A 25178-nucleotide genomic window follows, 5' to 3' on the forward strand; every position below is an offset into this window, starting at 1 on the left:
CGTTTTAACATACTTCGTCCATTTAATTTATCTCAAAAATAGTTTCAATCCCAATATAATAATTTTTCATGTCTGTATATCCTTAATTAGGGACTAACTCAATGCCAAGAGTATACCATGTTCAAAATTCCACTATATTAATTCAGATGTATGATTCACGAAGGTGACTAAGCACTTACAGACGTAGCGCCCCACCTAGACAGCATGTCGCATCGTTACTACATAGCACCAGCACGGTATAATCACTGCATCAGCGAGATAGTGCTCATAAGATAACATTACTGAGCCGCTGTGCTGGGGACGCGCTGACCGTGACGAATATTAAATATTCACAATCATGAAATTTACTGAGGTGCAGGTACAGATTTATTCGAAGAGGCTTGACAGTTTCTAACATAATGCCTTTCTTCCGACAGCATATTAGCCCTTTTATCAATATACATTATTACAGTCAAATATACATACGGATATGTCGAAACGTCTTCATCCACAGACATAATCATTTCAAAAATCTTCACTAAAAAATAACACAAACTTTGTTTACAAGAAAATCACATTTTTGAGCACCACTTGGAGCGTCTTAAGCATGAAAGTGACTTAAATCTCTATAAGAAGAAAGTTAATAAATTTCTTTGGATACAATATCATTATAATGCGGGGAGGGGCTTCTTTCTGTCATGTTTTGCCGACTAAAAAAAGCCATAGTTAGTCCTCAAAAGGACTAGTATATATACTAGTCCTATATATACTAGTATATATACTATATATAGCTGATCTCACTTATTCACTTGACACTTATATACAATATTATGAATATTGTCGATTAATTAAAATTTCTGAGTTCATAATACTTATATACATAAAAACTTAACACAGACTGACTCATCTCGAAATTTCCGAAACTGCAGAACGGATTTACATAGAACGTTGTACACATGTTTTGTCTTACATCATATGTGCTCTCTAAGAAAGGGGTTTGAAAATTTCGCAACCTAGCCATGGAAATTTGTGAAAATCGTGATACTTAAAATGAAAATTGTTATCACATTCAACAAACTTCATAAATATTGGATTCCGAGACTTGAAATATGGATTGAAGATTGAAAATGTTCGCTTACATTGATGACCGTAATGTGCAGATAATATCCATATTTCACCCGGAAATTACGGGCATAGTGCATTGGAACGAGTAGGAGTGAAAACATTATTCTAATTACTATCACGGGTTTTAGCGATGGATTGGGTATAGGATGACACCAACGCAAAGGTTTTTGCCCATGGTACACTTTAATAGCAGCGAACCTCTAGAGTATAAACATATACTGGGTGCTTCAAAAAAATGTATACACACTTTGAACTTCCATAGAAAATTTATTTCCCGTTCTACAAGGTAAAATTTCAGGAAATTAGAAAGCTTAAAGTCCAATGTAAATGAAACGTAAATAACAAATGTTAATACTGTTCAAATTGGTGACCTGCAGCATCAACACAATTCCGAGTACGAGTCACCACTGATTCTGTACATCGTATCAAAACGTCCAATGAGATTTTTCTACACACAGCTTGAATCTCATTCCAAAGAATGTCTAGGTTACGTGGTTTACGTTTGTACACCTCATCTTTTACTGTGCCCCATAAGAAGAAATCCAGTGGTGTAAGGTCTGGAGAGCGTGCTGGAAACTCGATTGCCCCCCTGCGTCCTATCCACTGGCCCGGCAAATTTTGATCCAGGTATGCTCGTACGTCCCTGTGATAGTGCGGCGGGGCACCATCTTGTTTAAAATAAAAATTATCATTACCGTATAATGCACGAATGGCAGGAAATATGGAATCAGCAAGCATTGTTAGGTAATTAATACCAGTTACAGTACCTTCAAATCGAAAAGGTCCAATGAGTCCCCTTGAAGACAACCCGCACCACACATTTACACCAGGCAAATTTACAGCTTTTTCAATTGTAATGTGAGGATTGTCTTCAGCACAGTAAACACAATTGTGCCTATTGACACTTCCATTAAGTTTGAATTGGGCTTCATCCGACCAAATGATGCTACCCATAAATTCCGGTTCACGTATCACCATCTCCTGAACCCATTCACAAAATTGCAACCTTCGATCTGGATCGTCGTCATTTAGCTGTTGCACCAGCCTTGGAATGTAAACACGATACTTGCCTCTCTTCAGAATGCGTAGCATGCTGCTAGCACTTACATCACTTTCACGTGCCCCTTGCCTTGAAGATTTGTTAGGAGAGCGTTGAAACAGTTCCAAGACTGCCGTTGAAGACTCATCACTTGTAGCTGTTCGAGGTCGACCTGAATGACTTGTATGCACATCATACACTGTTCTATGAACTTCGAATTTGTCTCGTATGCGTGTAATTGTTAATCTTGAAGGTGGTTCTGTATCATAATCCCTTCTCCACTGTCTTTGAACCTCATTCACATTTTCAAACTTCCAGTACCACTTAATAACCTGCTTACGTTCTTCAAAACTCAAACGTACGTCCGCCTTGTTGATATTACAAATTCCAACTAACAATATAATATAAAGGGACGATTATGCTGCCACCTGGCGAAGAAATATAACATTATCCTTGTAGAGCGGGAAAACTACGATAGTTTAAAGTGCGTATACATTTTTTTGAAGCACCCGGTATATGAACCCTCTTGTTCATAAAACCTCTGTCATAATACAAACAAACATTTTCCCTTGGCCAAATATTAAAACGTAGTGGGGTTGAACCTGGCAAAGAATGGCAGTATATTATTTAAAATCTTAGATTGCCACAAAAGTGTACATGTTACGTAGTTTAAGGAAATGTAAATGATGAAGGTACAAAGGACATATTATGTCTAACACACAAAAGAACAATATTTTATGTTAGTTCACAACCGCGAAAATGCTACATTTATTACCATGAACTCGTTTTCAAAAATTCGCCAATATTTTAATTTTTACACATTACGTGTCTACATTATAGTAACATTTAGAACTCATGCACTGTAAAATAAAAGTATGTTTATAGTTAATTAGTTATTGCCTCAAATTAACTAAAGCAATCACCATTGAGCTGCAACAGCAAACAGAGTAGACTGCGTGGGCTCGCAAGTTACACTAACTAATCTTGAATGTACTAATAAAACACTAATTATAAAGTAATATAATTGTAGAAAAACCACTAATAATAAAAACTATAATTACAATGTAAAATCATTGTCTTTACTGTTGAAACAAAACAACTCCAAAACGCAATCAAAACAACAGACGATATGGCCGAGTGATCATCGTTTTACTTTCTAACGATACTCGTAATTTTTTAAACATAGTATCGTCGTAAATATGGCAAAACAAAATATCGTACTGAAATCGGCAACTCTCTTTGATCTCGTGATAAGTGAATCATGATGATGATGTTGACTAATGCACTCACTATAACAAATGTCAAATCGTTCATCAGTTGAGCCTTCTCATCTGTTGACAGTATGAAAACAGTTTACTCGACACTCTCTTCAGCTGTCAATGACTAATGTGACTACAGTTGGGGCCACAACGGGCCCATTAGATGTCGACTTTCAGTACCTCACCTAATCCTGAGATTATATTATCTGAATACTTGTAATATAATATCCGAGTGTACGATCGAATAATAACTCAATTTGTCATCGCCCTTGTGCTCTTATGCTGTAGCTGTGTATAATTTTAGAGACTTTCGTACCTCTCCGAATTTTGAGAAATAATCCCCAGATTACTTAATGCTTTAATATTATGGCATCTGCCCATTTAGCATTTGTTAATGCATTTGTTAGCGTACTTTCGTTGGGCAATTTAATCAAACGATAGGCACGCTCTATAAAATATTATAACTTTGGTTCCATAGGTTTTGATCAATACGCTTCGTTGACGGATGCAATAACCATTTAAAAAGACTAGTTGGTAGTAGGTAGCATCCGCTCAAAATGTTCGCAGTGTGCCAGCTTACTCTGCAACATTCTTCTACATGCAGTAGTTGCACCGAAGCATTTAGAAACTGTACTGATTCTGGGTGCGCCACGGAAGCTAAGTAATCTAAAATTAATTTAAAAATATAAAGAAAACGCCACTGTGAATCCAAAAGTTTAAATAACCCTTATGATTTATGAATATTTGATTTTTTTCAAGTCGATTGTAATAACAAATGTTGGGAGTGAACACAAGTAAATTTAAATTCGGCTAGTGTGTGAGATCTGTCGATCGCGATCCCCTACGGGTACAAGTATTCGAATAACTGCTTTACTCATTGATCAATGTTCTTTGTGATCATGTGGTAAATTAATAATTCTACTAGAAAATTAATAACAAGTTTAAAGATAGTTGTTTTGTTTAGATTGAACCACATGGACTATGGCAGTTGTATTACTTACTTAAAATATTCCAACTTGCTAACATTATTACTTGGTACTATTGTTAAAAGAAATTAGGCAAAAGGGGTTTTGAAAAGTTTAAACAGCAAATTTTTAATAAATGACAGTAAAAGTAATAAAATGTTTGTCGCCAAACAAACCACATCTAGCATATAGCTTTCTCAAGCTTCAATGTTCATTATAACTTTCGTGTCACTTTGGAATCTCTTGTGATGAAATGTACTAATCCGTTACAAAGTTTGACAATCCAATTCAATAATATATGAATTAATGATTATAACGGACCTTCCGTTTCGGTGAAAGGTAATTAATTACGACTCCACGCGCTAAATTCGTTGAATTCCCTATTATTTTTTACTTGTACACACATGTGGTGGCATATTTTTAAAATAAAACTAGGTATTTTTGCAGTTGTAAAAATAATTACATTTCTGGGTAATATTGTTTTTTTAAATTCTGTCAGTGCAACAATTAACTTTCTATATCTCTCTCGCGGCCGAATTAACTGGACGCCCTTTTGGTAGCACCGAGCTGAATTATTTTTAGTAGCAATTTCCAAGTAACCGTGTGATGGTAGCAGAATTAGAGAGAGATGATAACGCAGTTGATGGCGACTGGAGGTAATAGCATTTTAGTGCCAGGCTCCGTACTTGGAAAATCCTAATAAGAAGTCGATGTCACCACCTTAATGTTTTGGCTACCAGCATCTGTAGTAATGAGCCAAAATGTTAAACAGGAATAAACACTAGATATACCACTAATAACAAAATTATATTCGTAGAAATTACATGTTCGTGATTTTTCAATATACATATTAAACAAAATTACATTTTCTAATATGGTGGTTTCTGTATTTTTATTAAATATAAATATACAATTTCTTGACCGAATGTAATCCTTTATATTTCATGTATTGTATTTTTTTTATATAGCATACAATACGAAAGCGTATATCGCACAAAAAAGAAGACGTCTCTACTGGATTTAGTATTTATTTTATAATTGTATGAAAGAGATTTTATTTACATTTATATAAATGTAAAAACTGCGAATTGTTATATCGATAAACGTAACTTACTATGATTTCGATTATAAATATACTTAAACTAACTATACTACAGTACTTTAACTGTAACTAATCTTGTCAATAATTCTACGCCTTCATATTTTAACAACATTGTTTTATTTTTGTTTCAGGTAAGGAGCACAGGGTCACCCGCTGTATATGTAAGTCCTGAGTTCTTTACAAATATCTTGCTGATGTGATATTCCAAGTATTTTCCTGAAACACACGATAAGGCAAGTTGATAACGTCCAACCGCTTCGTGGGATTTTCCAGGAATTTCGATGGTATGCGTTTGTGTTCGACAGCAATTAGTAGTACTCACATGTGCAGTTGAGTCAACTTTTCGACAGATTAGCCTCGGAACTGCACGTTCAGCAGCGATATCGTTATCACTGACACAGCTGCTCTGGTTTGTTATCGCTGCGCTGGTCGCGGTAGCTGCTATCGTGTAGCTGCAATCGTGTAGCTGCTATCGTGTGGCGTAAATTCTCTCCAATCTCAGGTGCCCCAACAAATAATCGAGCCATTTCTCATACATTAAATTCGGGTAGGTTGGCGGTAAATTGGTAACGTTGGATGTATTGCCGGCACAGCAAAAGCGTTTACATTCGCAGCGTAGAAATAAATATATTTTTTAATTCATAAACGTTATTGCCATCTAAAAATTCGTTTCTATTGACAATGAACTGACAGAGTAACTTGCTAACATTTTGGAAGATTTACGTAATTTTGATCTTTGTATGGCCGTTTGTATAAGATGTAATTAAATTGCCGCAGGGCGTGCATTCGTACACAAACAGCTGGGCGAGTTTACTCAGTGACGCTGTGCCAAGGCTGTTTGGCAGCAGTTCTGGAGAATAAACCAATTGCCAGTCGTTTGTCATGATATGAGTAAACAGTAGGATGTTTAATCTAATTCTGAAATGCGACTTAAACTTTAGTGGAAATATTTTAATATGGAATAATCTGGATTATTATTTTTTAATGTTGTAATACATAATGCCATTTACAAAATTGTTAGATAATTTGTAGGATATTATTCCACGTTACTAGTTCCGGGCGAGAGTAAAGCGGAGCAAGTATGGCCAGAATTGAAGCCGAGTAGCTCATGTCTCAGGCGCAGTTTTATCGCATTTTTGGACTAAGTATGAAATAAACAAACTACAGTGATAATAGTGGTATACCCCCCTATACGACTTACTGAATGTAAATACCTAAATGTATACAGTCGCCATTTAATTGGCCATATAGAGAGGGATTCTTAAAATAAATGGTTTAACAGTACATGATACATTTTTAATATATTGTATTAAAATTGGTTTGTAATACAGATGTCATAAATATAGTCAACATAAAATATAAATTAAATCGTATGAAGTAGTTCAATAGTAATATAAGTGTTGCTGTTAAGTTCCGTAATATAAATGTAACCCTTAATTAACCTTTTACTAATCATTAATTCAGTGAATTAGCTAAAGCACGGCAAGTTGCTGTACAGTTCTAATCTTCGGGAGATGAGTCCCCGCGTGCAAAGCTGTAACACCTTTGGTGAGGGGGTTGTTCACCCTACCCTCTCAAATGTATTATGGCAATGTTAGTGTAAAGCTGGAGATTCGTAATAAAACGATGCAATAACACGTTATTATAAAATATGCCTTTGACTCAAGGATCGTATACACCGAAGTACACTAGTCCCTCACCGTGTGTCCGTGTTTGTGTGTTACACATTACTTGTAGTAATCGTGGGTACTGATTACATGTGTTACAGATGTCACGTGTTACAGATCCTTTCCTTCTTTTAAGATAGTTTTAAGAATTATCTAACTCAGTCAGCGACATTAGTTTTGTATAATATTAGGACAGTTTTGAAGGAAAAACGAAAGCATTTGTATAGTTTACGATGTAATTAATCATGAATTTAGTCGTATTAGGCAGTTAGATATAGTTGTTTTAAAGCTGAAAACAAACTTTCCTTCTTAGCTTGCGTGAAATATAAAAATATTGCTTTTGTAGTGAGTAATTTTAAGAATTACACACAACGTAAATTATTAATCCATTCTCTTATTGTGCATTTTTCATTTAATCTATAAATCTTGCATATAATTCTGTTAATTATCAATAAAATATTGGAATTTGTTAAATTATGCTGTTGATTTATTCTCTTATTCCACGTAGTTTAAAGTTGTTTATCGCAGTAGCTAGTTAGTTACTAATAAATATGTGTTGCGCTGTCCGTATTTTATTGTTCGTGTTTGCGTTATGGGGTTATTTACTGATAGTTGCAATAAAATAGTATTGATAAAAACTGCTTATGTAGTCGTGTACATAGTGTTCGCACATAGTTTAGTGGCTTACCGAACTTATATCGAAGCACTAAACGAAAGCCGCTTCATTTTATGAAGTTCAAACAACCATTCCTTAAGTGATATCTAGAGCACCCTGCGATTATTCTATTGAATATCAGTGGTTAGTATTCGGGCAGTTCCAACCACACTTTACCTAACATTCGTAATATACAAAAATATGCTGGCATGTTGACGTGTTCAAGTATATCATGTGGAACCGCCTAGGCACAAAAGCCTAATTGTAATTGTGTTGTACTGGGAAGCTCTCAACAGTTACAGGTATATAGATTTTCTAAACCCTTTGGAATCTTGTTATGAAATATACGAACCATTAAAAACGATAAAAGTTGAAATTTTCAGGAGGACGAGAGACTTTTAAGAAACTATTTATTGACAGACCATTATAACCGGAGTACGAGATGTGACATAGCGTGTGAATTTTTGTTATTGGTCGGAGTAGGAGAGACCTTCTCATTCGTCTTAGTGTGTGAAGACGTGTTTAGAGAGTGTATAGACACGTCTGTAGAATCTCGCGCATCTTCCAACTGGATATTGCGACACTGCTATCCTCAGACTACCATAATATTAATCGGTCATCTTTTTATCGCTTTCAAACAATATGCTCTGTATTCACAAACGTCACGTGATTATCAGAATAGACTCATCTGTTTCTCTAAAACTAAACTCCTTCATCACTCGCACGTACACTAGTTTACTTCATATGCGGAATTCTTTACTTCACAATATAGATAAGAACGATAATATTATGTTTTATTTCATACACAGCATCTCATCGTGTAGAGAAGGTTACATTTTTCCTAACTGGCCTAATATTTTCCATTCATCTTATGTATCTAGAATTCTTTTATACGTAACATTTTCTATTACCTACCCCCATTACAGGATCTCATCGTGTAGAGAAGGTTACATTTTTCCTAACTAGCCTAATATTTTCCATTCATCTTATGTATCTAGAATTCTTTCATACGTAACATTTCCTATTACCTACCCCCATTACAGGATCTCATCGTGTAGAGAAGGTTACATTTTTCCTAACTAGCCTAATATTTTCCATTCATCTTATGTATCTAGAATTCTTTTATACGTAACATTTTCTATTACCTACCCCCATTACAGGATCTCATCGTGTAGAGAAGGTTACATTTTTCCTAACTAGCCTAATATTTTCCATTCATCTTATGTATCTAGAATTCTTTCATACGTAACATTTCCTATTACCTACCCCCATTACAGGATCTCCTAATCGGGTGGCAAGAACTCGTCCGTGCAACTGAATGCTTTCGTCATGAAGGTTGTTTTAAGACGACCCTAAACCACTTTTCATGAAATTTGGCAACTTGTTGACAAATCGAGCTTCGACCTTTGAATACAACCGATCGTGGACGACAATCGTCTTGTACATTCCGTTCCTCTACCTTTAGTTTCGGTCTTTTAACTTGCAAAAGAGAAGTTTCGAAATTATAGAGACATAGCAGCGTGAACTGTTGTAGGTTTGTCAATGTTGGTCTGTACGACCCCCAAAACACTAAAGTTTTACAGTTGTTCGAACGGTTTTTTCTGAAGGATGAAATCTGGAAAATGTGTGTTTATGCAACCACTCCACATTGCCAGTCCGTAGGATAGGTGTGGGTTAATTACTCAAATCAGTGCTTGAATCTAGCAATATTTGAAAAGGTAATCATAAATGCCTGAGTATATTTGACAGCATAAACTGTGTACGTGGCAACCCTCCAAGGATCACCAAGGAAATATATTATTATTCGATTTCTACCATCACAATTTTATCCATAATGATTTTTGGACTACAATCTGAGATTTTTCTGAGGAAATATTGAATGGATGTTGTTTTTATTACAATTGTTATGACATTGAGAACAAGTAACTGAATTTGCCAGTTAGTAACAACATTTCAGAAATTATTGTATACGTTCTGTGTTATTAAAATGATTTTCTGCATGCTTTAAAATAATTATCTCTTATTCATAAACAATCATAAAAAATTAAATATTATCTCTTTATTCATAAAAACATGTACAATTTTATCTGTATGAAATACCGCCTGTGGCATATTGTTATCAGCTCTGATGTACCTAACTTACTTTCTTGGGTACTTCTGTGTGTTTGTTACATCATAACTGGAATAATAAGAGTTATTTAATCCTCTGTATTCGGAATTCTTTGGTGAAAAGTACTTTTTGAAGGATACAAATATACGTTTTAATGTTGTATTCGTGTTAACTTGCAGCGGACTATTTCCTATAGTGGGACTTCTAAACAGTTGTAAACAAGCATAAATGTAAAAACATGTACTGTTTGAAGGTGTTGGTCTTGGGAACGTTTTCTTTTTCTTATCTTCGCAGATTATTTATTATCCCTACGCGAAACTAACATTAGTATTGTAATTATATTTACCCTTAGTTAACATTTTTACACTCGTGAAAATGTTTCATTAAAATTATGATATACCGAGATTGATTGTGAATTATTATTATAACCTCGGCTGTTTTTACAAGGCAAAAGAAAGACATGTTAGGTAAACTTTTATGAGATATTAAGAAATATCCTGTTTTAAGAAAGCCACTTTATACGTGTTCAATTTCAGAGCTGTGAACGTGAGCGTTTATTATAACAATAATATAATATAACAATACAGTTTTTATTTGAGCCCACAAGGAATCAAATAATCGACATTGCTATCAGCCTTAGAGCCGTGCGTCAGTAGCAGCATTGTTTATCAGCACTCCTTTATCTTTCTATATACAAACAGAGTACTTATCGCCAAAATGTTTTCTGAAGTAAGGATATGATTACTAACAACTCGTATTGTTGTTTTATACAAGAAACTTGTTTCAACATTTTAACAGACACAAGAATCTTGCGAAATGTTTCTGTGGATGTTAGTAACCTATGTTAGTATAAATAGTAAGTGGTAAAAACTATTATTGATCATATGTCTCCTGCCTTGATTTGTTGTCAGTCGGCATGTTTTTTGTTTATTTTATTATTCATAGATAATGAATTAGTTGCCACACAATTGTACATGTTTAGCTAGACTTTATTTATCAAGGCCTCACTGAAAAGTTAATATAACGTATAACGGGGTTTGAAAATGCAAACGTCGTTTTACTAAAATTAACGTACGGATAATATTTAGAAATCAGCTCAGAAAAGGGTAGAATCTCAGTTGTTATAATCAGAAAAACATTAACTGAGAAAATAAACTTGTATTACTCGTTATTATCCATGTAAGGTTGAATAATGCATTATTTTAGCATGATATGTCTAATAATTACTGACATGGTCATACCCGTGGTTCGAAAATCGGTTTGTTTAGCAAAATGAAACATCTTTTAGGAAAGCTGTGACCGAAGAATGAGGTCAAGAACAAGGACTGCCACAAGATGCTGGAACTGCTTTCTCAGGTTAACGCTAGATGTAGACGAAATAAGACTCCCGGGGCCTGGGAACCATGTCTCTAGCGAACTCGTATACATCTTGGGGCAAGGAAGTGATGGTTGGCTATCAAATGAACTTCAGTGCTTCGCCATCATTGTTACAAAAGGAATTTCCGCCAAGCCACATCATCGGCCTCATTTCTCCTAACTCGTATACATCTTGGGGCAAGGAAGTGATGGTTGGCTATCAAATGAACTTCAGTGCTTCGCCATCATTGTTACAAAAGGAATTTCCGCCAAGCCACATCATCGGCCTCATTTCTCCTAACTCGTATACAACTTTGGGAGTATACGAAAGATACATCTTGGACCGCACAGTCAAGATGATACGTGCTATGTACAGGTGATTACCACCGCCTTAACATCTTGTTCGAAGGATTAGAAAATAGTAAAATGATCAGTATTCATTATCAGCAAAAGTCAATATACACGAAATTAGAACTATGTTAAGATGGAGTGAACTATTATAACATACACATTAGCCGTCCAATGAGATGACCGGTAGGCATTCATTGCCATTACAAGGACTCGTTCGAAGCGCGGGAACTGTAGTAGCTACAGTGGCTGTATTGTTAACCCCTTGCGGGTTGCACATGGACTCTTTCCGCGAAACATTCAGGCACGACTCTTGTGACATACTTACTGCTTTCTTATTTTATAGTTGCGGCACCAAAACTACACTACAAACATATATTCAATTCAAAACGTGTCACTTATGAATGTAAACTCCAATAGAAGGCTTAACGTGGCGGGATTTGTTCCAAACTGAGCCACCACGGTGCTTCACCGAAATGAAGCAAATTTATTTTTCAGGTTTTTTCCTTAAATTTCGACCGATTTTAACTGTGAAAACTGATTTGTAAACTAAATTATAATAAAATTCAGACAAATGATTTCATTTATATAAGCATAACAGAATTTACTTTACAGAACTTCTATTAACAATTTGACATTGTAAAAAGGTAATCATTTTGTGGGCCGTTGTGTCTGGTATTTATCTGTCAAGACGCGTCAGCGGCGCCTCCCCGCCGCGGTCACGTCGAGCCTTCATGGCACCAGCTGCCCCAGACTCTCAAATGCAATCGTTTGCTAAAAACTTCCATGCCACACCTGTCCAACAACTGGGAGACTAACTCGTTATTGCAATGACATTTTTGTGTCATAATTATACAGTTTGAGCTATGGCGATTGAAACAAAGTACGCACATTTTGAATGTATAATTAAAACTTTTTATCGGGAATGAGAAATGATTTTTCACTTGCTGAAAACTGTTTGGTAAACTTATATGCCAGTGCAGTAGGACCGATAGTAATATTCAGTTTCGTACAGGTAAAGTCTCATTAAATATACACAAATGTAATAATACATTGGATAAGCCCCCATCCATAGATCTATAATCGGGATAGGAGTCAGGTAAAATTTACTGACAAGATTAGAAGACTGAAAGCGGAGGACCAAAACCTTTTAGTCATCGCACCATCAGTCTTGTGCAAATTAAAAATATAAACTAATAATGCATCTATAGTGTGGCATGTCGAGGTGACCGCCACACATGGAAACTATCTTACCTCTGACTAAGCCGGAGGCGATATTTATAATTGGGATTGGTTTTACGGTTTGGTAAGAATCGCATTTCGCGATAAAATAAGTTATTTCTGTCCAGAGGAAACGACTTCCGGACCCCATTCCCTGCCTCAGAACCTCAAAACACTAACATTCCGATTCCATTAAGATACACAATCGGAAGTGATTTCAACTCGCAAGCCAATACATTACAACCACCTGACCTTAATCACTATAAATAACATATTTTTAGACCCCAACACTAAGGCTTCATTATTTGTAATCTTCATACTTGTGTATTGCATTCGACATGGTAATGTCCCTTGTACAAACCGGGCCTCTAGTCCCCCTCGCAAGAACATACACATATTTTATGTAAGTCGATTCCCAGACAAAAAATTGAAAATAGAACTTACAAATATTCCTTATCGTAGCTCTTTACTGATGGTCTCTTAAGCTTAGTTAATATTTGGTTATGTAAATGAAGGCCTCGGCTTGTACGGAGTTTGTGCAGATGCTATTGGTTGTGGTGGTCGACGTAGATGCTAATGCGTGTAAAGATTGGTAATTGTTGTAGCTGGTAAGTCGTTCGCGAGAATAAAAGACTGCCGGGAGGCACGTTGTTTTAAAGGATTTTTAAAAGTAAAATATCAAAATTCATTAAAAATGTTACCTACAAAATTACTAACTGCAAATATCCAATATCCAAATTTAGATGAAGTTATGTAGAATCATTTTGTTATTATTAATGAAATAATGTTTCTGTCTATACATCAAGTTCTATGATTGTCTACTGTACAAATCAGTAAAAAAAATTAAAGTCGATTAGAAATTAAATTAGAAAAAGGAAAAACAACAGATAAATAAATATGGCCACAGATATGCTGCCAGCCATCGGATGGGGAGGGGGGAACATCCTGTATTTGAACCTTAGATAAAAAGATTGTACAGGATCCTTAAATTAATTATTCAACTGTAACAATGTGCACTTATTTGTTTGTCAGTATAAATAAACGGAAAAGATATATATATATATATATATATATATATATATATATATATATATATATATATCGGTAATATATATATCGGATATATATATATATATATATATCGGATATATATATATATATATATCGGATATATATATATATATATATATATATAAACAAACAGCAATTATTTTAGTAACCAATACTCGTGAGTTTCCGGTTGAATTTCCGCTCCAAGCGCAGTAAGGTGTATTTCCGTCGGATGTGAGCTCTAATTTTGGCAACGTTTAGCTGCAGCCGTTCAAGTTCTAGTGCGGAAGGATGGTAATTGTTTTCCAATAAACATGAACCATGTTCACTTCATGCAATTTACTTGCCGCTAGACACAATCCTATCAGCCTGGAGTCCCACGCAGTCGAGGCTCAATATTCAATAATTATCAGTTATCTATAAATATATTTTGGATTGTAAGAAAACAAAAAAAAATGTAAATAATATGATTTAGGTTACAACAAGACAAATCGTTCCTTTTTTTGCATATATATCATATAGATTTGCGATGAGGTGTGGTTACATCCGCTTGATTGTATGCATACACTCAGTAATAAGAATTAGGTGAAATACACCCAAATTTATTTGTGGCAAATGTAACTCAAAAGTCGGATCATAAAACTTGTTACGTTGTTGGGTAAAACAATGTTCATGATTTTCTTCATATTTGGGGTGCTATTTAGGCGAATTCGGATGCCTTATCTTTGTTCCAATGAATGCGTTCGTCATCTTTCGTCATCACTCATGCGCTGACAGACATACGATCGGTTCTAAACAAACGGACTATGATGTTTCTATTTGTAAACTGATACGCCAGCTAAGTAGCGAAGTTTTGTTAACAGTGGATAAAGGAAAGGGAGTTAATAACGTGTTTGGAATTAATCACACAGCTGAATCTAGAGAATTTGGGGACCAAACCCATTAACTCATATTTTATAAGGACGGGGTATTATTGGCTTTTTAAATTATGTATTAAAGATACAGGGTGTGGAAAATATGGACCAAAACTTCTAGAAATAATTTATTATTGTATTATCTGGAAACTGTACAAACAAAAGACCTTTTATTACACATCCATCGCCTGCTTAATAAAGTGCATGGTGCTATGTTTATATCTATTATTTAGCGATTTAAAATGTGAACTAACGAATATACTTTCTTCTACTAATATTTTTTTTAAGTTGTAAATAGGATTCAGCCTTGTCAGAGATTTTTTTTTGTTTCAATAAGTTTTGGAAAGAAGTCTCCCGTGGCCCCTGAGTAGACCGCTGCAATCGCACAGTAAAACAGGTATGAATTTACTCAGCTTCGTAATCATGAACAGGGTGCGGAGAGCTCGTGCTTAATCAGTAGCAGAGTCTATTTTTCAATTCTTTAAAGAGTGGGAGAATAAAGTAGTGCTTGTAATGTAAAAGCTTTCGGAGAACCTACGAGTGATATACTATGAAACTGTATGAAGCTTCGTTACAGATGAAATTTTGAAGTGGAACTCATGACTATATTGTATATTTTAAAATATTTCTTTCTATTTTCTGCCCTTCGTCCCGTGCGGGGACACAGGTTGCACGAGCAAGAGCCACGTGCAGAGGATGAAGACTGTTCAGGTTGGAATGACATCACTCAAAGTGAATTTTCTTTTATACAGCGATCCCCTCGCTTACGAGGCACCTGTACTGGCAGCCCATCTTGACCTGTACTGGCACCTGTACTTGTACATCCTCATATTGTACTGGGCCGCATAAGAACAATTTTAAATTTCAAACACTTTTTCGATCTTATTTTAAATAATTGTTGTTAGTGTTTACGATATCTTTTTTGGTTATTTACAAAAATATCAATCATTATTGCACTTCATTTTTAAATACTAAAAAATTATACACTTTACAAGAAAAACTGAAAGGCTTTTGGATGTGTATTGATCATGTCCTTAAAATGAGACATCATCCACAATTGTACGACCATAATTGATGCCGTAAAAGTAACTCAAGATTATTTCTCCTCAACCGGCTATTAGAGGGGTTTAAACTCATGGATAAACTTTAAATTAACCTTTGAGTGCCACAGGTGTTTTCCCAAGGCATATGCATAAAGTGCCAGGCTGTTTTTGGCATATTTGTAAGCTTTTGGGAAAAAAGCTGTTGTAAAATAACTACTCAACGGATTTTCATACCTTTGTTGTTGTTTTTTTCTCGTTAAATGCAGAATATGATACTTATCATTACATACAAAATGTTATTTATAAAAGTATAAACATTTCAGTATTTATAAAAAAAGTGTTTTAACTTTTTTTATAAAAAGTTAGGTTTCGACTTAATTTGAGTGTACACGGTATTTTTAAATATTTTCTCTTTATACCATGATAAAGGCCATATACAGTAATTCTAAATAAAACCCATGTATAATATATTATTCTGGAGTTAAAAAAACATGGCATTATATGTATAAACAAAATGCTGCCCGGTACCGACATTTTATAAATTGTACTTAATTTGTCAGAGTTCAGAAAATACATATTTAGTGTAGTTTTCACAAAAATCTAATAAAACATCAATATAACACAAATAAATATGGTTAGTAAATGTTAAGACAAATATTTGCTAACATATTTACATAATAGTTTACATTTACTAAATAAAAAACCCGAATATTATTTACACTAAAAATTCACGATTTTCGCTTGGACACAACTCAAATCACTACATTAATTTTCTAAAGAAATACGGTAAAATACTGTATAATTTACTATTTTAGTTTGTGTTTACTCAAAATTGTGGTTATCGGCACATAACCTGTATAACAAGAAAGGCCGTTACGCAACACGGCACTCGTCCGCTACGTCGCGTGACTGGAAGACAAAATCATCGCACAGGTACTTCGGTATCGTCGCAGCCCCATTATATTTGTACGAGTTTTCCTTATCAGGGACCAAAATAAACTTCATTATACGTTCCTTCTTCCATAATTAATCGAAAAATACTCGATGAATCATACTTCCTATCGCCACATCGTCTCCAAATAGACATACAAATGACCTGACATTTTCAAATAATAAAACGTTGTTCTTTTCATTTTTGTTTTCATTGACTGTCGTAATAACTTGTAAATTCCAAAGTAGGTTAAAGAAAGTCTGTCCTTTTTAATACTGTAATTTATTATTTTGTTCCCGATAAGGAAAACTCGTCCAAAAATAGTGGCCTCGTGATAAGTACCCAAACAACGTAAGTTTCACAGATAAAATGTTAGATAAACAACATAAAACTCGTATTTATCGATAGTTTGAGATATTGAAATAGCTGTCTGGTTATTTGGCCAAAATAATCTTGTACTATACAAAATATTATCAAAATACGAAACGTCAAAATTAGCGACGCTGGCACTTCATGCACTTTTTGTAACGTCAAAATAGCGACGCTGTGGCACTCAAAGGGTTAAAGCAAGAGTTTAATTTTCTTTACGACGGTAAGAATATACCGTCATGGGACAACAAATTTGGAAGATGCCTGCTCACAACTTCACAGTGTTTTGAGTGATGGAGAAGAATGTGACATAAACTTAGACTACTTGATAAGCAAGACATTTTTGCGCCAATCCTATACTCTCCGCAAGTTCCCGAAGTGTCACCTTGTCATACATAACAAAATAATGATTCTATGAATACATTTCCTAATGGTTTTAAGTATCTACCTGGCACTACCCACCTGGCCAGCGGTGAAAAAATTTGTCCCAAATTAAAACATTAATACATTGAATGTGCATATCTTCAAACTAAATACAAGTAATTTGTACAAACAATAATTATCTATTTTTCGTCTAAATTATACATTTTTAAGATAGGGAAAGGTGTATACTAACAAAAACTTATAATACATATGCGCACACATCTCACATACCTCTATCCCAACTAACCGAAAACAATTGTAGTAAATACAAATTAATGTATTGTGAGCGTAATTTTGCAAACCAATATTTTTCGAAATACTGGGCTTGAAAGTTGTTATGTCTTGAACGGAGATGAATTAGTAAATATATTTATTACTTTATTTAGTGCAGTTACTAAGTAGCTATCTCCGTAATAAATCCTATGAAACTCGACAAGGGACAGCTGGAACACAAACATCTAGGAATCCAGCGCAAATTGTAAATTCCCACCTTATTCCTGTACCAACAAATGTCTAAAATTGTTTATCATTTTGCACCATCAAGATTTAATTTAATGCGAACAAATTGTTATCCAAATCAGTAATTATTTTCTTATAATTTATATGTTTTTTTCTTATTTATCCTGTTCCATAGCGGTCAATTTTACTCTGAAAAGGGAAAAAAATCCCTCAGCGTGGGGACATTGGGTTTGTTTGTTTGACAGCGACATAGGTGGGGGTAGGTAAGTAGAGAGGGACTTCGGAGCACCAGGACACACTTGACAGTACGCAGAGCACAGTGGCAGCGGTCGTAAGCTAATGCGTTTGGAGTTATTTATTTAAATTGCAGTTCTGAATTCAAGTTGTGATCATGGATCTCAGTACTCATAGGAGAAGAAAACCGGCAACACGCCGTCTTCCATGTGGATGCCCGAAGCCAAGAGATGGCAGGAGAAACTGGTAAGTCCCTGATTATTTTATATATAACTATCATAATAATTTTACTTACAATACTTTCTCAAAGTAGGAACAAATAAACTGGCTTATACATTATTTTTATTAGAAAATCAAATAAAGTCATTCGTTTGTTATGAATTTGCAGGTGTTAAAAAAAATTTTATATTATATATTCATTCAACATTTTACGACTTCTTACTTATATTTACCATTTTTTGCTATTCTGGTTTATATTAAAGAAACTTTAATTAAAAATCAGGAAATTCAAAAGTTGCAGTTAAAAAAAGTGATAATAATAACTAATTATTTTTATATTTTTTATCGGTCTCAGACAATTTTCTTTTCTTTTGTAACATAACCGAATTCTTCATTTATGCAGGACAAACCCATATATAACAAGTAACATTTTAATTAAAGATAACCCTGAAGCCAAACAATCAGCCCTAAAGCAGTTTAAAGAACACTTGCAAATCGTCCAAAATAGGCCAGCCAGCTTAGGAAAATAGATGGCCACTTCTAGTGTTTAGGAAAAAATTAAATTGAGTTAGATAGTCTTTCTGAATTACAAAGGTGATTTCTAAAATTTTTCGTTTTTAGAATTTCTTAACTTTCACAATTTTAAATCCATTAGACCTAATCGGATAAACTCAATTGTAAAAAAACCGGGCCCAGTAAAATTGTCCGAAAAAACCGGAGTATAGCCTGTTAACTATACAATTATTTCATTAGGATACATCTTATACTAATTGAACTGTTATGATTTATTTTAGTTGTGTTTTTATCATTTTGGTACTTTGGCCACTATCAGTATCAGGAGGCCACTATTTTTGGAAAGGTTTGTCTTACCAAGAACGAAAATAAAACTAAATTGTTATAAAAAACAGACTTTATTTGAATTAATGTAAATTGTTCGTAAAGGTTATCTTTAGTTTTGGTACTACTAACATATTTATAATAACTTAATCTAAACCTGCTTATATACGTAATAACAAGAAGCGGATAGGGACAGGGGCGCACCCAGAAATCTTTTCTTAGGGGTGTCCAGAACACTGGGCAATCAGGAGCATGGAAACACGTGATACCAATAGGGGATCCGGGGACCCTACCCCAAGAAATTTTTGAAATATTAGATTCTAGAATCAGTATTTTATAGTACATCTAAACTTGGCAAAGATAAGGCCAGAGTGTTTAACTTTACAGTAAAACAACTCTACCACCAATCATCAGGAAGTTTATACAGGGCTAATTAAAATATTCTGCACCAAATACTGTTTATATGAACTATATTTAACTAAAACAAAATTTAATTATAACATTAATCAAATATTGTACAAAATATTTAAGTTTAAAACACAAATCAAGATCAAAGCTAAATCCTTATGTCTACTCTTGGATAAAAAATTATAGATATCCGAGTTGAAAAGTTGACCACAAACTACCTAATAGTTTACAATAATGGGAGTTATATTAAAATTTAGTTTTTTATTTCTACGTTTTTAACAACGAAAATATACCAGTTTACGGCGCTTTACATCCAAACTGCAACTTTGGAAATTTGTAATTCGGGAACGTTTGTAATTAAGACCGAATGTTTATACAAGATAGATAAAAGTATACTGTAATTGAATATGTAATTTTAGAATTTATAATAGTATGAAAATAAAGTTGTTATTAAATTACCATCTTAACTTTTATTCTTGACAGAGTATTTCACAAAATTCGGCTCTGGTCATGTTATAGAGCTAATAGTCATTTATCTTGAGCGTGTAATTTTGTATACACTGTTTAAAACATATAATTTTTAACACAGAGTAAATAAAGCAGGTTTTGTTAATTTTGTAAACTAAAAACTGCTTGTTTTAACGCGCAAATCGCCAGACTGTGCCCAGGGCGGTGTTGCCTCAAGGTGGCACAAATGAAAACAAACTAACACAGTACAGAGCTGCTCAGAGCTTGGGGAACTCAGTCACTAACTGATCACGAATCGACTACTATAACATATACTTTGTACTAAATACTCGTCTGTCCCGAGAGTAGGTACAAGTTATCGCAAACCAAAAGTACTGGTACAAAGTAATCGGTCTTTTTTTTACGATAGGAAAATGCATTATGCACCGTCAGGGGCAGATGTTCGCCCTGGTGTGTGGGACTCTAACCCACTAAAAACCTACCAGTCCAGGCATTGGAAACCCTCTCGGGAACGCATCTCTGCAACTACTTCAAGAGGGTGCCATCGTTCGCCCAATGGGCATTACTTCATTCTAAAATCCACCGGCATGAGCTATTCTGGTGCTTTATAGCTGCTCTCTTCTTTTTTGCCTTAGTACCCTCTTGCAGAACGCAGCGACAGCGCTCCACGATTCGGGACTGGACATCTCTTCTATAAGAGTCTCCGGCGAAACACGCCCGATAGCTGCCTCCAGCTCCCTTCTCTCCGTTTCCCACCTTCTACATTTGAAGAAGGTGTGCAGGGCATCGTCCGAATCCGAATCCCCGTACTGGCATTCCGGACTCGGGATCTTCCCCATTCTGTTAAGGTAGAAGCCGAAACAACCGTGCCCAGTGAGAAGCTGGGTAAGGTAGAAGTCTACCTCTCCATGGTCTCTTTCGGTCCATCCCCTCAGATCACCTATGAGCCTAAAAGACCAACGTCCTCGACTCTCCGTCTCCCATCGAGTTTGCCACTCATCCATTGTGTGCGAACGGGCAGCAGCACGACCTGACAGTGCTATTCCCATCGTAGACACGCTTCCGCTCAAGAGCAAGAAGATCGATGGGAATTACCCCCGCAATCACAAGGGCGGCCGGCTCCGAAACTGTACGATAGGCAGATGAAATCCGGAGAGCTCATCTCCTCTGCACCGCCACGACCGTCCTCCTGTAGCGCTTCTGCCGCAAGGCATCCGCGCATATCTCGCAACCGTAGAGGATAACCGAGTTCGTCACGGACATGAGAACTCGGCGCTTACCCTCCGCGGCGACGTTGGTCATGAGCCTACTCAGATTGGTCTCAATCCTTTCAACTTTCTCGGCCGCACAGGCGATTTGGTCCCAGAATGTCATACGGGAATCCATTCTCACTCCTAGATACTTGACGCAGCGTTTGGTATCGATGAGCTCCGTGTTGACGTTTAGCTGCACGACGGGATCTATCCTCCTCCTGGTGAGAAGCACGATCTCTGTCTTCTCGGTGGCCAAAGACAGTCCATGCTCACCCATCCAGCCGAGTATTGTTTAGTTTAGCAGTAAGAGTACTGAAACATTTAACTGTATCATTTTACGAGTTCTCTGTTACGTATGATTGTAAATGAGTACCAATACATTTTGTGCATGGTTATTGAAAATACCCGGTGCAGGTAGAAGCCACAAGAAATACTGTAGTTAAAAATAACCTAATTTTTGTAGTTGATGCATGATGGTAAAATTCACATTTAAATTTTTAGGTCTCAGGTAAGAAAATCTCTTAAAAAATAATGACCTCCGAATAATAGTAATGTGCCATTATTTTTATAACATATACATTTTCTACACATGAAAGTGATGTGCAGTCGGTTTTTTGTTGAGTGAATGTTTTAATTTCAGATCACTTAAAGATAACTTTCATATAGATAGGAATATTGAAAATGTCTCAATCCATAAATAATTATAGTCATTAAAATTAGAATCTCAGGCAATTTGGTAGCCAAACACCCCCTAAAAAAATTATATATATATATATATATATATATATATGTGGAATATTTATGTGAAACATTATTTAAGGGAATACAAATTTTCAACGGGTTATGACTTCAGAAAATTGAATATCTTAATCAAATATAGGTTTAAAAAGTGGCATTTTATTTAAAAAAAATGTCACTGAAGTAAGTTCTATTTATTTTATTAATTTTCTTCAGTAATCTTTCAGATACATTGGGTAAAATTTTCATATCCTCTTATTAAGCCGTGTTTCTGTGATATTTATTTTATAATGATCCCAATCATTATTTTAAATGTCTACAAGTCCTCTATCATCAATCAATTCTTTGTAGTATAAGTATATACTATCATATGAGGTGAAATTATATGTATATTTAATAAGTAGGAAAAAAAATTAACAACTAATTTTGAGGATGTCACAAGAACTGGGCATGGGGTCCTGCAGAGACGATCAATTAGCCAAATATCTGCGAGCAGGATAATAATTATGTTAGTTATACCAGCTGTGCTTAAGCTACTAAAATATAAAATTTTATTTATTGTTTTATAATTTGTTACATTTTCTAGAAAAAATTCACTTTTGCAGGTGTTCTAGGTGTTAATGGTTGATGATTACTGAGGCTTGTATTTTGTAAGTAAGGGCCATTCCTATCTTGTGAATTTTCATTCTTCAAAAAGTAAAACAATTGTGGACCATTTAAAAATTAGTTAGGTCTAAGACGAATTCAATTTTACTTCACTTAAAAAAAACAACATGAGCGTTTTATGACAAAAATTAAATATTGAAATAGGCTGCAATATGATAAACATTCTCTCTAGTGTAAATCTTGAAAACACCTAGATATTTAGATTATATGTCACATTTAAAATTTCTTAAATTGAAGTCAGCATTTTTTAACAGATATAATAAATAATTCTGTGTCAATATTGCTTTATTTTTTGTTTCTATCTTTAACAGAATTCACTGTCTCAATAAAATTCTCTTATATTGTTGGTTTCCTTGTAATTTCTTTTAGTAAGTGCGTCAGACCCACTATATTAATGACTAATTTTTATATTGAAATTTTTGCCATCGCTAAATTTTTAATGTTTGGGTACATTTCTAACTCCCAATGGGAAAACAAGAACATAAAGCAGGATTACTAATAAGAAAAGAGACTCTGGCTTTCTTTTGGATATTTACAGAGGCAGTATTTGAATATAGTTTGGATGAGTTCGCTAGCCAGTCTTAATCAATAAACTTTTAAAGATGGTGGTCATTTACATTTGGGTAATGTCTTTATCTCCAGTAGTTCATTAGAAAAATAAAACGACACTTTTCATAATGTCAAGTAATTCCAAACATCATTTATTCCTTCTTATTTTTTGATAACTAGTGGTTTCAAGATGGTGGTCGTTTAAAGTTATAGAAGCATACAATTTTGAACCGTTATAAGAGATTAACGGCTATTTTGTCCATAGAGGTGCTTTTAATTTGTCAGCTTCTAAGATCTACACATAGAATAAAATACTGCGACAACTTTTGAAAACATCATCAATCCATTCTAATGGCCGGCTGTGGAAACTGTTCATGTGGAACATGTATGAACGAGGAGTGAAGAACTTTACAAGTGCAGATCTCTCAATCTTGGCAAAATACTTAAGAAGAGGAATCAGTGCAACAACAACAGCCCTTCTCAATATCTTTACCAACATAATTTTGGATTAATTGTAACTACACCAAGTTTTAACAAAGAAGTTTATATGGTTGCAGAAATTTATGTCTAGAGATATCGGCCTCATATAAAATCTATGTTTCTTTCCGACTGACCCGGAAGGGATATTTTTGGTAATAAGTATTACAGACTCCGTTTTATCAGTGACTAATTTTTATTATTACATTTTTACCATTGCTGATTGGAAGTACATTTTTAACTTAATACTTTAATATCTAGGTACACTTCTAACTTCCAATCTTGGGAGACCTAAAAGATACAGCAGGATTACAAATTATAGAACAATCTCTTTCTATCTTCCAAATCTGTTGTTTATAATTTTTAAAGTGTAGTCTTCTTCTTTTATACCTTTCTCGCTTTCTTGTTCCTTCTTCTGGTAGCTTTCCCTGTATTCATTCCTTAAAATCTTTAAACTTATTCAGTGATTTTTTACTCCACGTTAACATTGGCTATTATCTGGAAAGGAAACCACAGGTGCCAATGCTTATTTAATTATAAAAAAAGTTAATACTGGTAAATCTCTGATCATGTAAAATTTCATCAAACTAACTGAAAGAAAAATATATGTACATGAAGTCTAAGATGAATATGACACAACATACAAAACCTAATTTTTATAGATTTCTTTTATAGTAATTGGAAATTTATCCAAACACACACATGAATGTTGTTAAACTATTTTAAGAAATATAATGAGACACAAAAGGACTTTGAAGTCTAAACAGAATGAGACAATGACAAAATTTAGCTACATTTAATCTGAAGTTATGTTTTTAAATGAATTATAATGGTTCAGTTGTATACTTGTATAACTTTAAACAGCCGCCATCTTTAAACCATAAAATTTAGCAAAAAATAAGAAGGAATAAATGTTTTTTGGAATTACTTGACAACATCATGAAAGTATCAATTGAAGGGTTGAGTGGAAGAAAGGGGCAAGTCACATTTTGCCACTTTTGAGAAAAATGGACCTAAAGTTTTTAAGTTATAACTTTTGTATTTTTTTATTTAATTCAGCTCTGAAAACGGCATTGGGAGGGAAAGATACATATATTTTTTGTGGCAACTCCTGGTAAAAATTCAAATACTCCTTCCTACTAAATTTTCAACTTATCTACCACTTACCCCCTTTTTCCACTTAAAAGGGGGGTACTTGGGAATGGAAGAAGGGGTTAAGTACTGTAAAATAATACTAAGATATATTATGTAAAATACAGAACTTTATTTGAAATGTTACCTTATGGAATACCTTTAGATAAGATTGTTGCACAA

At 34.5% G+C, this 25178-nt stretch overlaps 1 protein-coding gene across 6 annotated transcripts in view; it reads left to right on the forward strand.

The window, feature by feature from the left end:
• LOC124369128 overlaps nucleotides 1–25178 on the forward strand; it is a 338533-nt gene that overhangs the window by 137728 nt on the left and 175627 nt on the right. The window lies entirely within an intron of this gene.

Source organism: Homalodisca vitripennis, chromosome X, assembly GCF_021130785.1.
Source record: "Homalodisca vitripennis isolate AUS2020 chromosome X, UT_GWSS_2.1, whole genome shotgun sequence".
NCBI classification, from domain to species: Eukaryota; Metazoa; Arthropoda; class Insecta; order Hemiptera; family Cicadellidae; genus Homalodisca; species Homalodisca vitripennis.